This window comes from Pseudopipra pipra, chromosome 3, assembly GCF_036250125.1.
Source record: "Pseudopipra pipra isolate bDixPip1 chromosome 3, bDixPip1.hap1, whole genome shotgun sequence".
NCBI classification, from domain to species: Eukaryota; Metazoa; Chordata; class Aves; order Passeriformes; family Pipridae; genus Pseudopipra; species Pseudopipra pipra.
Genome location: NC_087551.1, coordinates 40,339,425 through 40,352,354, shown reverse-complemented (window position 1 = coordinate 40,352,354; position 12,930 = coordinate 40,339,425). Strand labels below are relative to the sequence as shown.

At 44.6% G+C, this 12,930-nt stretch overlaps 1 long non-coding RNA gene across 1 annotated transcript; it reads right to left on the bottom strand.

Moving 5' to 3' along the window:
• Nucleotides 1–348: 348 nt before the first annotated feature.
• On the bottom strand, nt 349–10,934 carry LOC135411338 (uncharacterized). Its single transcript, XR_010429103.1, has 3 exons — nt 10,832–10,934; nt 7,371–7,527; nt 349–6,382 (listed from the first exon to the last, which is right to left on the bottom strand). It is a non-coding gene; the product is annotated as an uncharacterized LOC135411338 (long non-coding RNA).
• Nucleotides 10,935–12,930: the final 1,996 nt, after the last annotated feature.

Genomic DNA, 12,930 nt, shown 5'->3' with positions numbered 1-12,930 from the left:
TCCCAGAAAGCGACTTTTGGCTTGGAGTTTTGCACAAGAAAGCTCTTCTAGGGCTGATGTAGCTGGAGTGAGATGTTACCAGGAACAGCGCACACTGTGCACTGGAAAAAGCTGGCTGGAAAAGTTTCATATGGTCTTGAAGGCCAGATACATCTTGGTTGGCCGTCGAGAAGCTGGAGGGTCTGGCTCAATGAAGACAAAACAGCTCTGCTTGGCCCCAAATCTCTGTGTTTGAAAACACAATTTAATGTCAATGAATAATTTAATAAAGACTTAACTCTATGGTAATAAGGCCTCAGCCCTCTTATTGTATTTGTACAATTATTAAAAAGTCCTAAGACAGACAAACAGAACTGAGAAAGTATTTTAATAACATGCTTTCATTGTTCATGTTTTACTCAAATAACACAAATATTTGCACCACCGTTAGCTGCACTTCCTGGAAACTAATGACAAGTTCATAGGTAGGTAATTATAACTTTTACTGACACCATTAAGTGCTAAATATGCAGGGGCTTCTCTGTCTGGCTCTATTCTGGTACTCAGTCTATGCCCTTCCCTGAACTGACAGCAGCTGCCATCTCTCTAGCTTCTTCCTGGCCAGCTACTCTAAAAAATTTTATTCTGATTAATACAGGGGAACTGTTTTTGCAGGTGATGGTGACAAGCAACTGATGTGAGAGTGATCTTGAAGTATTAGAAGTCATGGTTTCTAGAAAAGGAGGCAAAGGGAAAAAAAGAAAACAAAGACAAAACAGTGAGCTTTGAGACAGACTTTAGCTAACTCACAGTGTTAGTACACACAAGCCCAGCGGTACAAATCCTAGGCAGAAAGGACATTTTGGAAGTTGGCAGTGCCCTAAGGAAGTTATATGAAAGGCACAGAACTGCTGTGAGCTTCTTGGTACTGAGACAACACAGCGCAAGTACAAAGGGAAGCTAGTAAGGTATCAACTGGCTAAATCACAAACTCTTCATTAGTTGCAGAAGCGCAGAGGAAGCACACAGAAAGTAGAACTAGGTCAGGCTACTAAGTTTAAAAGAACAGCATAAGCATGGAAGAACAACATGAAGATGGGATGCAACAAACAGTGGGTATGAAGTGCATGCACTAGTAGCAACGGGAGAGCTAAAGAAAGACCTGAGTTTCACAAACAGGAGATACTGAGTGATGATGTCAAACATGCTTTTTGTTTGATACTTTTTTCCTTCAGTCTTTGCTCAAAAGTGCTCCATTTAACACAACAAGCATACCCAGTCAGAGGGTAAGAATACTGGCAGCAAGAAAGAACAAAACAGTCAGACAGTGTCTAAATAACTCAGCTATATTCCAACTGACAAGCCCTGAAAGTCTTCTGCCATACTGGGTAAAACAGCTGAAGCCCATTTGGCACCGTCAGCACAGAAGTCAGGGATGGGGGGCATGTGTTTCTGCACACTTGGAAAGGCAAATCTAGCACCTATCATGAAAGGGAAGGATGTAAAGGAGAAGCCAGGAATTGGAGATCAGGGAGATTAATATCAATTCCTGGAAAAATACTGGAAGTGATAATTTAATAAACTATTTTCCAGCACCTAGAAGACAACAAGCAGATGAAGAACAGCAAGCATTGATTTGACAAGAGCAAATCACATCAAATCAATCTAATTTCCTTTTACAGTAGGTCTTAGATCTTGATTTTAATGCAGTTTTTGCCTTTGTCTTACCTGACACTTTCATAAACCAAGCAAAGAAACACACCTTAAAAGATACTGCTATTAGAGGAGTGTACAGCTGCTTGGAAAACCAGATTAAGAGCAGTTATAAATGCTTCACTGTCAAACAGGCAGTACATATCAAATGAAGTCTGAAGCCATCTGTTTTATGTCTGGCAGTGCACAGTATTGTCATTAATATCTTTGGAAAAAAACACAAGAGTAGGGAACACTTATTAAATTAGCACAGGACACTATGAAGAACAAGCACTTTGGAGAACAGGAGGGGAATGCAAAACAATCTCAACAAATGAGATAGAGGGGTGGGAAGAGAAGCACCATTCAGAATAGACAAAGTGGAGCTCTGGGGTTTTGTAGGCATCATCAAGGACTGCAAGACCAACTGGGGAACAACTAGCACAGCAGCAGTTCTGCGGGAGGTCTAGGGATGTCAGCTCAACATGAATGAGCATGGTCATGCTGCAGTAAAAAATGAAAGTGCTCTAATGAGGTGTACAAACAGAAGCCCAGCTTGTGACAAACAGGAAACCATTCTTCCCATGTCGTCTATGCTGTCAAGGCTTCATTTGAAGTGTCATCTGTGCAGTTTTGGCCACTGAAGTTCAGGGAGACTGAGCTGATTGCAGAAAGCGCAAAGGAGAGCTACAGCAATGGTCCTGAAAAGGTGCCGGGTGGGAAAGGCTCAGTAGTCTAAAACTAATATCCAACCTAAACTTCCCCTGACACAACTTCAGGCTGTTCCCTCAGGTCCTGTCACTGATCACGACGGAGAAGAGATCAGTGCCTGTCCCTCTTCTTCCCCTCACGAGGAAATTGCAGACTGCAATGAGGTCTCCCCTCAGTCTCTTCTTCTCCAGGCTGAACAGACCAAATGACCTCAGCCACTACTCATATGACTTACCCTCAAGGCTCTTCCCCCTCTGGCCTTGATCTCTTCCCAGGACTTTTAATTTGCCATCTTAGACTTCCACACTTCATCACCTGAAATCCATGCCATACATTCGCCTGGCTGCCTACAAAGCCTAGCACTTGACACCGGAAAGGAAAACTACTGCTCAGCTCAAGTCAAATGCAAAGCAGCAGCTCTGGTAGTCCTCACTTGAATCCTGTCTCTCACCTAGAGACATTTCCTTTCTCCTTTCACCAGATTATTTATTTCTGTCTTCTCACGACCCAGTCTCCTACGGGTACAGCAGAATAGGTGGCTAAAATGGTGCCTCCTGACTTTAAACACCCAAAAGTTGTCTAAGAGTGGGGGTTGTAGCACTGGCTGGATGCTGCAGGCTGAATCCCTTGAACTTACACCTTGGATGTTATCATGCACTAAGTTCCGTGATGCAATATGCATTGTTATATATGTCAAATATATAAAATATTGCCTAGCCATAATTCTTTTAGATGAGATTTCACACAACCCCAACATAGGGCGATATGCCCTGCAGAAAATGTTGCAGCATCCCCAAACAGAAAGCTCTAGCAGAAGAAATGTTATCACAGTGCAAACATTTGCCTCCATTGCAAGTGTGATAGGAAGTGACACTACAAATAGGCGTCTGAACAGCCTGGTCTAGTGGAAGGTGTTGGAACTGAATGATCATTCAGGTCACTTCCAAACCAAACCATCCTATGATTCTATGGTTCTGTGTAACCTCTCAAAGCCACTGATGTATGCTTGGGCCCATTAGCTTGTCTTTTAACCAAAAGGAGTCCTGCAGCTCTCTTCTCCCCAAAGCCTGAAGGCATCTGCACACAACCAAAGTCCTAAATGAGAAAACCCACATAAGCTGCCTGAAATCCCCCAAGAAAGCCAACCCAGAAGTTCCGACCCTGTCTGTGTGTGCATGTCAACCCTAATTGCAAATAAAAAAGCCTTCAGTGCCAGTGCAGGCATTGCAATGCCATGGTGGAAAATATTATAGAGGATTAGCAGAAATAAAATTTTAATTAGGGCTAAAACAAAATTTAGCCCTAAAGAAATAAAATCATAGCTAAAGGAAGCTGCACCGAGGAGCATAGCATTTGTCTTGTAAGTGTTGTGGTCTGAAGCATAAACCGAAACAATCCTGAGTGTTTCGAAAACTGTATGTTAGCTGCCATTAAAATAATAATTTTGCTGTATTCTTTATCAAGGGCCTCAAAGACATGTTGATTAAGGATACTGCCCAGTGCTGGAGGAGCTTCTAAGGATGAATGCTAGCTCTCTGCCCGCTAACTCGGCATTTGAGGTAGGTAACTCTGCCGAGCAAAGCAGGGCCATCACACAGCCACGTGGGTGCCTGCTCTCCACACTGACCTTGCCAGGGGCACAGCTGGGCTACATTTGGTAGATGAGGTCTTGGGATCTGGAAATGTAATGCCCCCTGTATAGGTCACTTGCTGCCTTGCAGCTAGGCCACCTCCTTTTCCCATTGGAAAGCAAGAGCAGCCAGCCCTTCAACTCACTGACTGCTCCACTGAAACCTTTCCAGGACAGGCTTCTGTATTCCTCTCTGGCTGCTACACAGAGCGGTAGATGGGGAAGAAAAGAAACACTTCAGTGATGTTACTCCTCCCAGCTCCTTATTCCCATACTCCTATGATGGATGGATGGATGGAAGGAAGGAAAGAAGGAAGGAAGGAAGGAAATATCCAGAAAAAAGGATGGGAAACAAAGTAGAGAAAAAAGTAACTGAAAGCAGAAACTTCCAAAAAAGGCATTTTATAGCCAGGTTCTTTGAAAACTGTCTTTGTTGTCTGTGTCTAATAGGGTCCTGGTCTTTGCTAGGTATCACCATAATAGAGTTGTAGAGGAAAAAAGATAAAGGATAAAATATACAGTCCAGAGGAAAGGAAAATTCAAAGGCTGGGAGAAAGGGAAAAGAAAACAAGGGAGGGTCATATTGAAGCTGGCTGAACTGTCTTTTTTAGTCTTTGAAAAAGTTACACCCTACAGATGCTAGAACTTTAAGAAACACAAAAGCTTGGGCTAGTGCAAAATCCTGTGGCAAAGAAAATTGCATTTTTAGGGGAGCAGACCCAGTTTCCAGACATCCTACACCCTGGGAGGTGACAGACCATCTCCTCAGGCTGGTCCACGTCTGAGAACCCTCCCAAGCCTGGGCCTACCCCAAAGCAGCCAGCGGTGCACCCATCAGGGGCACGTGGTGAGCTCAAAGTTGTGCCATGTGGAGACAAGAGGTCAGAAGATACCAGACCGTGAATCAGAACATGTCAAAACTGGGCTGACTAAGCTCCTAATGCAGATCTGAAGCTGGTATCCAGCTCCTGCCACTACCAGGCCCAGTCAGTGTACCCTGTGGGTCTCAGGAAGAGGAACCATGCCTGTTCAGTGCTTTGCAACAACTGGAAAAATCCTCAGGTCATGGTGCTGCTGTCTCAAAGGTGGATGGCAGCAACAGAGGCTTAGTGAAGTTAAAGGAAAAACAGTGTGAATGGGCCATGACTCTGAAAATGCTGCTCTAAATCAAGTGGAGGCATAAAGACAATATTGATAACCATGAAGCTGAAAACACAGGCCACAATATACAAACAAAACATGCTGAAGCCCCATAATGGCTGAACAATTAAAACAGAAGAGCATATACAAACATGACTAAAGAAGGTAAAATACTTTTTTGAGTGCTGTTTGTTTTGTTATAAAGTCTCTCTATTAGGGAATGAGTCTGTGAAAACCTTCAGCTAGTTAAAAACACATAGAGCATCACATGTGCACGGGAGGGAATGTGGTATGGGCATTGCCACAGTTTAAACAAGTACCCTTCCATATATTTCCCAGGAGCCTGGACAATTACTTGTTTTTATATGAGAACTTCAGGCTGTGTCCTGCAGGATAAGAGAGGGTACAAGGGAGCCAGATGGCTGAGCTGACTTGTGAGTGCTGTCCCCAGATGAGGCAGGAGGAGACAAGGAAGGATCTGGTGGACAGAGAGAAAAGTCAGCTGTGGGCAGATCCCACCATGCTCTGGACTACAACTTTACCTTTCACACCACACTCCCTCTCTCCTCAGAGCTACCTTTCTACCAGTTTCATTCTTCTGCCAACTCATTCCTCACAGCAGTAGTTTTATATAAAAACACTGTAAAAATGTGCTCCCTGAGTGATGGGAACAGAAACCTCTCCACAGCTTGGGACTGTTTCCCCATGTGGGCATCCCCTTGCATCCCTCTGCATAGCTGTAGGGTCTCAGGCAGCGGGAGGCTGGCTTCTAACATCTGCTCTTCACTTCCAATATCCTGTTTACAAAACCCAATAAACTCCCCCCAAGGCTAAGGATTGAAACTTTGACGCCGGGGGAGAGAGTTATTCATCCTCCACAGCTGGTAAGCCTGCCCACCATCCTACCTTGTGCCAGCAGCATCAAAGATGGGCAGCAGGTCTGAGAGGCTCAGCACAGACACCTGGCCTTTCCTATAGGGAAAGCATAGGGTGTAAATACGCCTTCAGGAAGGTGTCAGTGGCAGGGACACTGGCTAGCACCTATATCTGCCCTAAGGCAGCCTCTGTTGTTATTCCAGCACTAGAGAAATGATGTAACAGCACTGTGTTGTTTTGGAATCCGGCAGCATTTTCCACCCGTCAGGCTGCGTAGGATGCCCATATGCAAGGCTGCAGGCAGGAGCTCCTCTTCTGTTTCTGCTTCCAGAGCAAGAAAATTGAGAAGGCAACCTACAGGAGATAAAAGACAAAGCGCTGCTGAAAAATATCAGTAGTAGTAACTCTTAGAACTAACCTTAGGTGTCAGATGAGTTGATACCTCTCTTTTGAACATATGAACCATTTTGTGAGTATGACAGCAACACACTCCATAATCCTTTCCATATTTGGCTTTATTGGCTTATTGTGCAGAGCCATTAGAATCAGGATTGTCTCTTATGAAGCTGTTAATGGGATGCAAATTGCATAAAAGATTTCTCTGCATCAATAGAAAACAACCTAGTAATACATTCTTGCATAAAAATCTACATTAAAATCTGCTACAAAAGACATACTTTGAAAGAGGCAAAAATCCCATATGACTAAAGAAGAAATATGTTCACCATGGGAAAATGAATATCAGGCTTGTAACTAGAGGTGACCTATCTTAGAGCTGCTTGGATCCCAATGAACAGATATGCCTTTAACTACTGAGGTATTCTGAAGATGTGATTCACACAATATCATGGCTAAAGCCAGGTAAAAAAGTCCAATGAATATTTTATGCATGGAAAAATGCAATTGCAGTCTGACCAAGCCTGAATCTGTGCTGAATTCAGCAAAGAGCCATGGCCAAAATATATATGCTGTTTAAATTAAATTATAAATCTAAGCAGATTACTGTGTGTAATGCACTTCTACTTTTCATGCTGAAATGAAGCTTCAAGACTGAAATTTGACTTTCAGTAAGGCAGAAACACCTAAAACTAACTAGCATGGAGCAGTAAGTCAAGAGAAATGTTGTGCTTTATCTGCCACATCACTTTAGGATTTTTTTTTCTTTTTGGTGTGGACATCAGCATGACTGTGATTTCAGCCCATTGTTTCCAAGAAGCACACAGCTGGAATGAACCTGTTATTAATGTTCTGCCAATGCCACCTAGCACAGCTGCCTTGCCCACATGGTGTAAGTGGCAGAGTCCCCACCACTGCCATGCACCGTCTTTCTCTCACAATGTACCATGGATGTGCCTGTTGTGTCTCTGATCCTGTGCAGCCATAAGTGTCCAGCACTGGAGCAGTGGGAAATACGAGGCCAGGCAGAGCTGTAAGTGCAAAGTCCTTCTGACCTGTCTCAGTGGCAGTGGGCAGCCCCGGGGACACCTGCTACAAAGAGCCTGGAAGACAGAGAAGAAAAGCAGCATTGCTGAAATTCCTTGACCATTTTCTGTCCAAATCATCCATGCACTATAGGAGCCCAGGGTTGCCCTCCAGGGACACTACTCTGTCTCAAGCATGAAAGACCAGATTTTTCCTGAAATAACATCCAGCTCTTGCTTTGTTGCCTGCTGGGCTCAGCTGATATACATGGAGAAGCCTAAATAAAGAAGTGCCGAACTCATTGCCCAAGCTTTTCCTCACCGCTATCTGCATTCTTTTGCATTCATTAAAAAACAAACAAACCTGTTTCCTGAGAGCAGGGAGGAAAATCACAGGGCTGGGTTGTTGGGGGTTGTTTTTTGTGAGTTTTTTTTTTTTCCCCTTGCAAAAGGCACTTGAATACTGTAGAGAGAAGCAGCTCTGCAGGATGTAGACAGAGATTCAAGTGGCTGGTAATAGACAAATGTGATGAGAAAGCAGAACAAACAAGACATCCACTATCTCCGTCTCTCAGGGATAGAAGGAGGGAAAGAGGGATGAGAAGAGAAAAAAAGCATCTGCGCTGCTCTAGCAGCCAGATCTTAGAGAGGAACCAGCACACTCCCAGTCTGGCCCAGAGACCTGCCTCGGATGGGCTGAGTGGATGTCAGCCAGAAAGGCTGGGGAAAACAGTCCCCTTGTTTTGCAGAGACAGTTAGATCTCTGAGAGAGAGCTGAAAGAAACAAGAGTATAGAAACCCACAGCAAACAGCAAAAGCCGCCTCCAGACGATGACAAGGGTACAAAGATAGCACTGGAGGCTGCGGCACTCCTTGGCGCGGGACTGGCCAGTGGCGGGAAGTGCCTCACATCCTCTTCTCCGCATTGTTCTTCCAACTCCTCCGGTGGCTGGGAAAGTTTCTTCCAGCAATTTACCCCATCCTCACCCTGCAGCTGGCCAGCGTGCCACTATTGATTCACTTCCCCAGGCATTTCTCTTACTGTCATGCTCTTGTGGTGTAAAAGCGGCCACTGGGCTCAGGCAGGGGGGGTGGCCGCAGCCCTCTCACTGTAGGAGGAAACTTTTCCTGCATACCAACATTTTTTAACCACAGTGAATAGCAGTGGTGAGAGTGGGGGTAAATGAACACTCAACCAAGGTATAGGTGGATTGAGGAGGCTTTACTGCTGCTTTATGTGAGAGGAGACACCTTTCAGTACCCAGCACCGCTCCATTATGTGCAAGGTTGTTTTCCCTCTCTCCCAGCACAAAATAAAAATCATCAAACATAGAGCCCTGGTTGTAGATATATAATTGGATCAAATTGTTGTTAATGACCTTGTTTGGTCTATTGTGCCTTTGTTTTCCACTCCAGCTTGCACCAGAGCAGGTAGTGTGTTTATGCTGCAGTCAGGGTGACCTGACTAAGAGCCATCCTGGTTTTATTCTTCTCTTCATGAAAAGAGCTGATCCTTGGGATAGGGCTGACATCCTGCAGGGCAAGTCTGGGTCTCGCTGCCAGAGAGCTATGGATGATTGCTAACGTGTCATGTCAAGATAAGTGCAGGCTGTGGTGTGGTGGACTGGAGGCTTTGAGAGAATGGTGTGCAAGCACAAGAGCTTTAACACCAAGGTTACAATTAAACCTCACCTGGGGCTGGCTGTTGAAGTAAAGCAAGTCTTGTTTAACTGCAGGAAAAACACCATGTAATAGAAATCTAATTATGTTGAACAGTACCCGATGTAAAGGTTATAGTTTATGGATTAACAGCAAGAACTGACACTGTGAACTGTGAACTCATCTGGAACTGGCTGAAGGGGAAAAGGACATGCTGGTAGTTAATTATTTTGGGCACCAATGGGATGCTGTCATGGAAAGACAAGCACAATCCCAGGATGCACTGGGAAGTGTGTCCAGCAGAGGAGGCAAAAAACAGAGATGCTGACATGCACAAATAGGTACTGGGAGGGCCATGGAAAAGTTCTTGAGGGAACCTCTCTCCCTTCATCAGCATATATAGGAGAGAGCTACCAAAAGAAAATAACATTTCTCTGTATGGCACAAGAGAAACTGGTTTTACTCATGGCTGTAAAGCAAAAGGTTTCTCTCTGGTAGAGCGGTGATGTTCTGGACCAGCCTAACTGTCAGAGCACTGGGTACAAGATCCACAACAAGCTCTGTGACAGGCAGATTGGCAGTGAGAGGCAGTGTCTGCCATGGGAGAAGCCAGGATTCAGAGGCCATTCATCCTCATGCCCTGAACCTAAGGAAAAAATAGAAGCTGAATGGAAAGTTGTGTAGCTGTTTGAACTGGTAGGGAGAAAAAAAAGTCCTACTAATGTGCCACTGCAACTCTACTAGAGCTGGAAGTAACCAGCCTTTGATCCCAGGCCTTTAATGCACTCAATAAAAGGCATGATGGCTGCAACTCCGCCGTTGTATTATTGCCTACTTGGCTTAAAGTCGCATGGCACTGTCAAGGACATCTCCTGATGGCAACAAAGAATAGAAATGAAGAATGAAAGAAAATTAAAGATTTCACGGCAAAGATCACCATGTGCTGTGAAGGGCAGGCGGGCGGGAGACACCAGCACCGCGTGCAGGGATACTGTGGAGGTGACCTTGCATGGCATGTTTAAAAATAGCTGATGCCACCATACTTCCCACTACACAGGCTTTCTGCTCCCTTCTCTGTCACAACCTGACACATCCCCTACAGCACTAAATACGTTGTAAGTAATTTAAAAACACAACTAATTACTTCAGGGAGATGTTTAAGTATCTAAGTCTTTGGCAACTACAGGACACTTACAATGCTATGGGCATTGTAATGCGAGAGCAGAAGGTCTCCTGGTGGGTGCCTGTGCCAGAGGAGCCCGCAGCCCCAGCACCGGTGGCACAGGGAGGTCACCCGTCAGCAATCCCCACAATCGACCTCTTGTGTCAGATGTGTGAGAAAGCTCTCCCTTTCCTGTCACACGCTACCGAAGAGCTCTGGCAGCTGCGGGCCCCCTCCGACACCCTGGCAGGCCTGAATAGACAGAGCCGCCCCAGAAACGCCCAGATGTGTGCTGGGTTACTTGGGATTTACTGGCACACCATGTGCAAGATCAGCATCAGGCCAGGATGGTGCTGTTTAGTTAATTTGCTTTTTGTGATCTAATTTCCTTACTTTAACTCTTTTTTTTTTTTGTCATCCCACTATCTTGAAAGGAAAGAAAGAAAAGATCCAAGATGCCAACATCTTCAGCTACTTTAAAGGGTCTCTGTTTGGTATTCGCTCCCTGACCTGTATTCCTTGCTGTAAAACCTCCCTGTTACTGTGATTTAATGCACATACCAAAACAAGCTGCCAATTACACTGCTGTTAGTGCAAGGTGTCTCCAAAGACACTGCCCTGTGAGCAGAAACTGTCCCTCCATAGCAAAGAGATTGCTGTGCAAACTCAGAGATGAGCAATAGCTGCCCCACTTAGGACATCTCAGCCATTTCATCCATCTGGTTCCCTCGCTCCAGAGCAAGAGCAGACCTCTGCAAGCCACAAGTCTCTGCAGCATGGTCCACACACATGCCAGTTGCTGGGATGCTGCTCCTTTGGCTTTTACGACAGACCACAGACTGGAGAAATCTCTGGGCTCTGAGCAGTGTGGACCCCTCCGCTAATGAGAGCTCATGAAGGACCTAATTATTTCCCCTTCTATTGAGAAGCCCTGGCTAAGCTATGGAAGGTGACTTCAGGCGAGCCATAGAGCATGGCTTTTTGATCTGAGATACACTGCATCCATCTAGTCCACTGGTTCTCTGATTAGGACCCAGCTTCAAGTGTTGAAGGATTCTCCCAAGACGTGAAATTTTTATGGCTCTGCCACATTTTGTGACAAGCCTCCAGCTTGTCTAAGATCTCCCTGTCAAGTTTCATTTTTCAGGCTCTTTGTGCGAAATGATACTTAATGGAGGAGTCTCCAGTGTAAGGAGTAAAGAATACACACATACAATCCATAAATAGAGACACTTTAGAGGCTCTTTAAACATTCACGCTTTTTGCATAATTGATGACTTTCTATAATAGATATGGATGATAAACAGTTTTAAATAAAATGAAAATTTATCATTGTCATATCATTTATCAGCATTACGTTAAACTGTAAAATATGGGGAGAATATTGCCATGTTCTCAAACAAAATTGGTGGAAGTGAGAATAATTCAGGGGCTGTATCATTGCATTCATCAGGGTTTTTAATGAGGTTGCCAACAGCCAAGAAACTGCACTAGAACCTGTGAGTCAGAGAAAGAATTTGTATGTCACTGCATAGCCAGTGTAAGCCATCAAGCACCTCCTCTGTGGCTCCAAAGGACCAAAAGTAAGCCTGTTCTCCAGGGCAAGTCAAACAATTTAGTGCTCATCTTCTCTAAGGTAGACAGCTATCGATAACCAAAACTCCCAAATTCCCACTATGCTCAGTAGAAGAGGTGGGCACTTCCAGCAAGAGATTTGTCCCACTGAATATATATATATGTATGTATGTATGTATATGTATGCATATATATAGATATATTTATATACATATATATGTGTGTGTGAGATGCATGTTGCTTCTTATGCCCTGTGAGAAGAGGAAGGATGATTAGTTTGGATCATTGTGTGACTTTCACACTTCTACAGTCAGCTGAGATGAATCCCACCTCTGAGAAAGACAGAGCTTTGCCAAGGGATTTTTAGTCACTCCAGATTCCTTCAAAGTGGGGAGGTCCCGTGCCAGGAAAGTAAACAAAATTTCTTCGTTGTGATGGCAATGGTTGTCCCAAGGCACTTCAACATCTCAGCTGCAGACTGCTGAGGAACCTCCTGCGTGCCGAAGTTTCACATTCCATGTGATTCTTTAAAAATAATTGACAGAGGCTCAGCAGGTCAGCTAACTCTCCAAGGGTCCACCCTACCGCAGCCTGCTTGAGCAGATAGGTTTGATTTTTTCAAGTATTCCCATATCATCTCTTTGCTGATATTTTTGTTGACAAGGTTACTGAAAAGACAGGCCAACCAACCAAACATAACAAAACTGTCTTTAAAAACAAGTTAGGAACCATTTAAAAAAGGTTTTTTTACTACTCTCCTGCAGCTTTTTTAAACCCACGCATGCGAGGGTTTCACATCACTTGAAATAAAAGCTGTGCTTGAGAGAAGAAGGGTAGTAAGCGCTTTCTCTCATCAAAGGCCAGCCAGACTGCAAATGGCAACCCAGAGAACCATTTCTGCAGAGTGCCCCAGCCCTGTGCCAAGGGAGGGAGGTAAAGGCTCCTGGACACATTCACAGCTGTGTATGCCATCAGGACCTTTTCTCCTTTGATTTTGGGAAAGCTATTTCTGCTTGTTGGCTCCTTTCTCACCACTTGGAGCCTGGCTTCTCTACCACAAACAGCAGAGCTTTTATTGCTTAGCT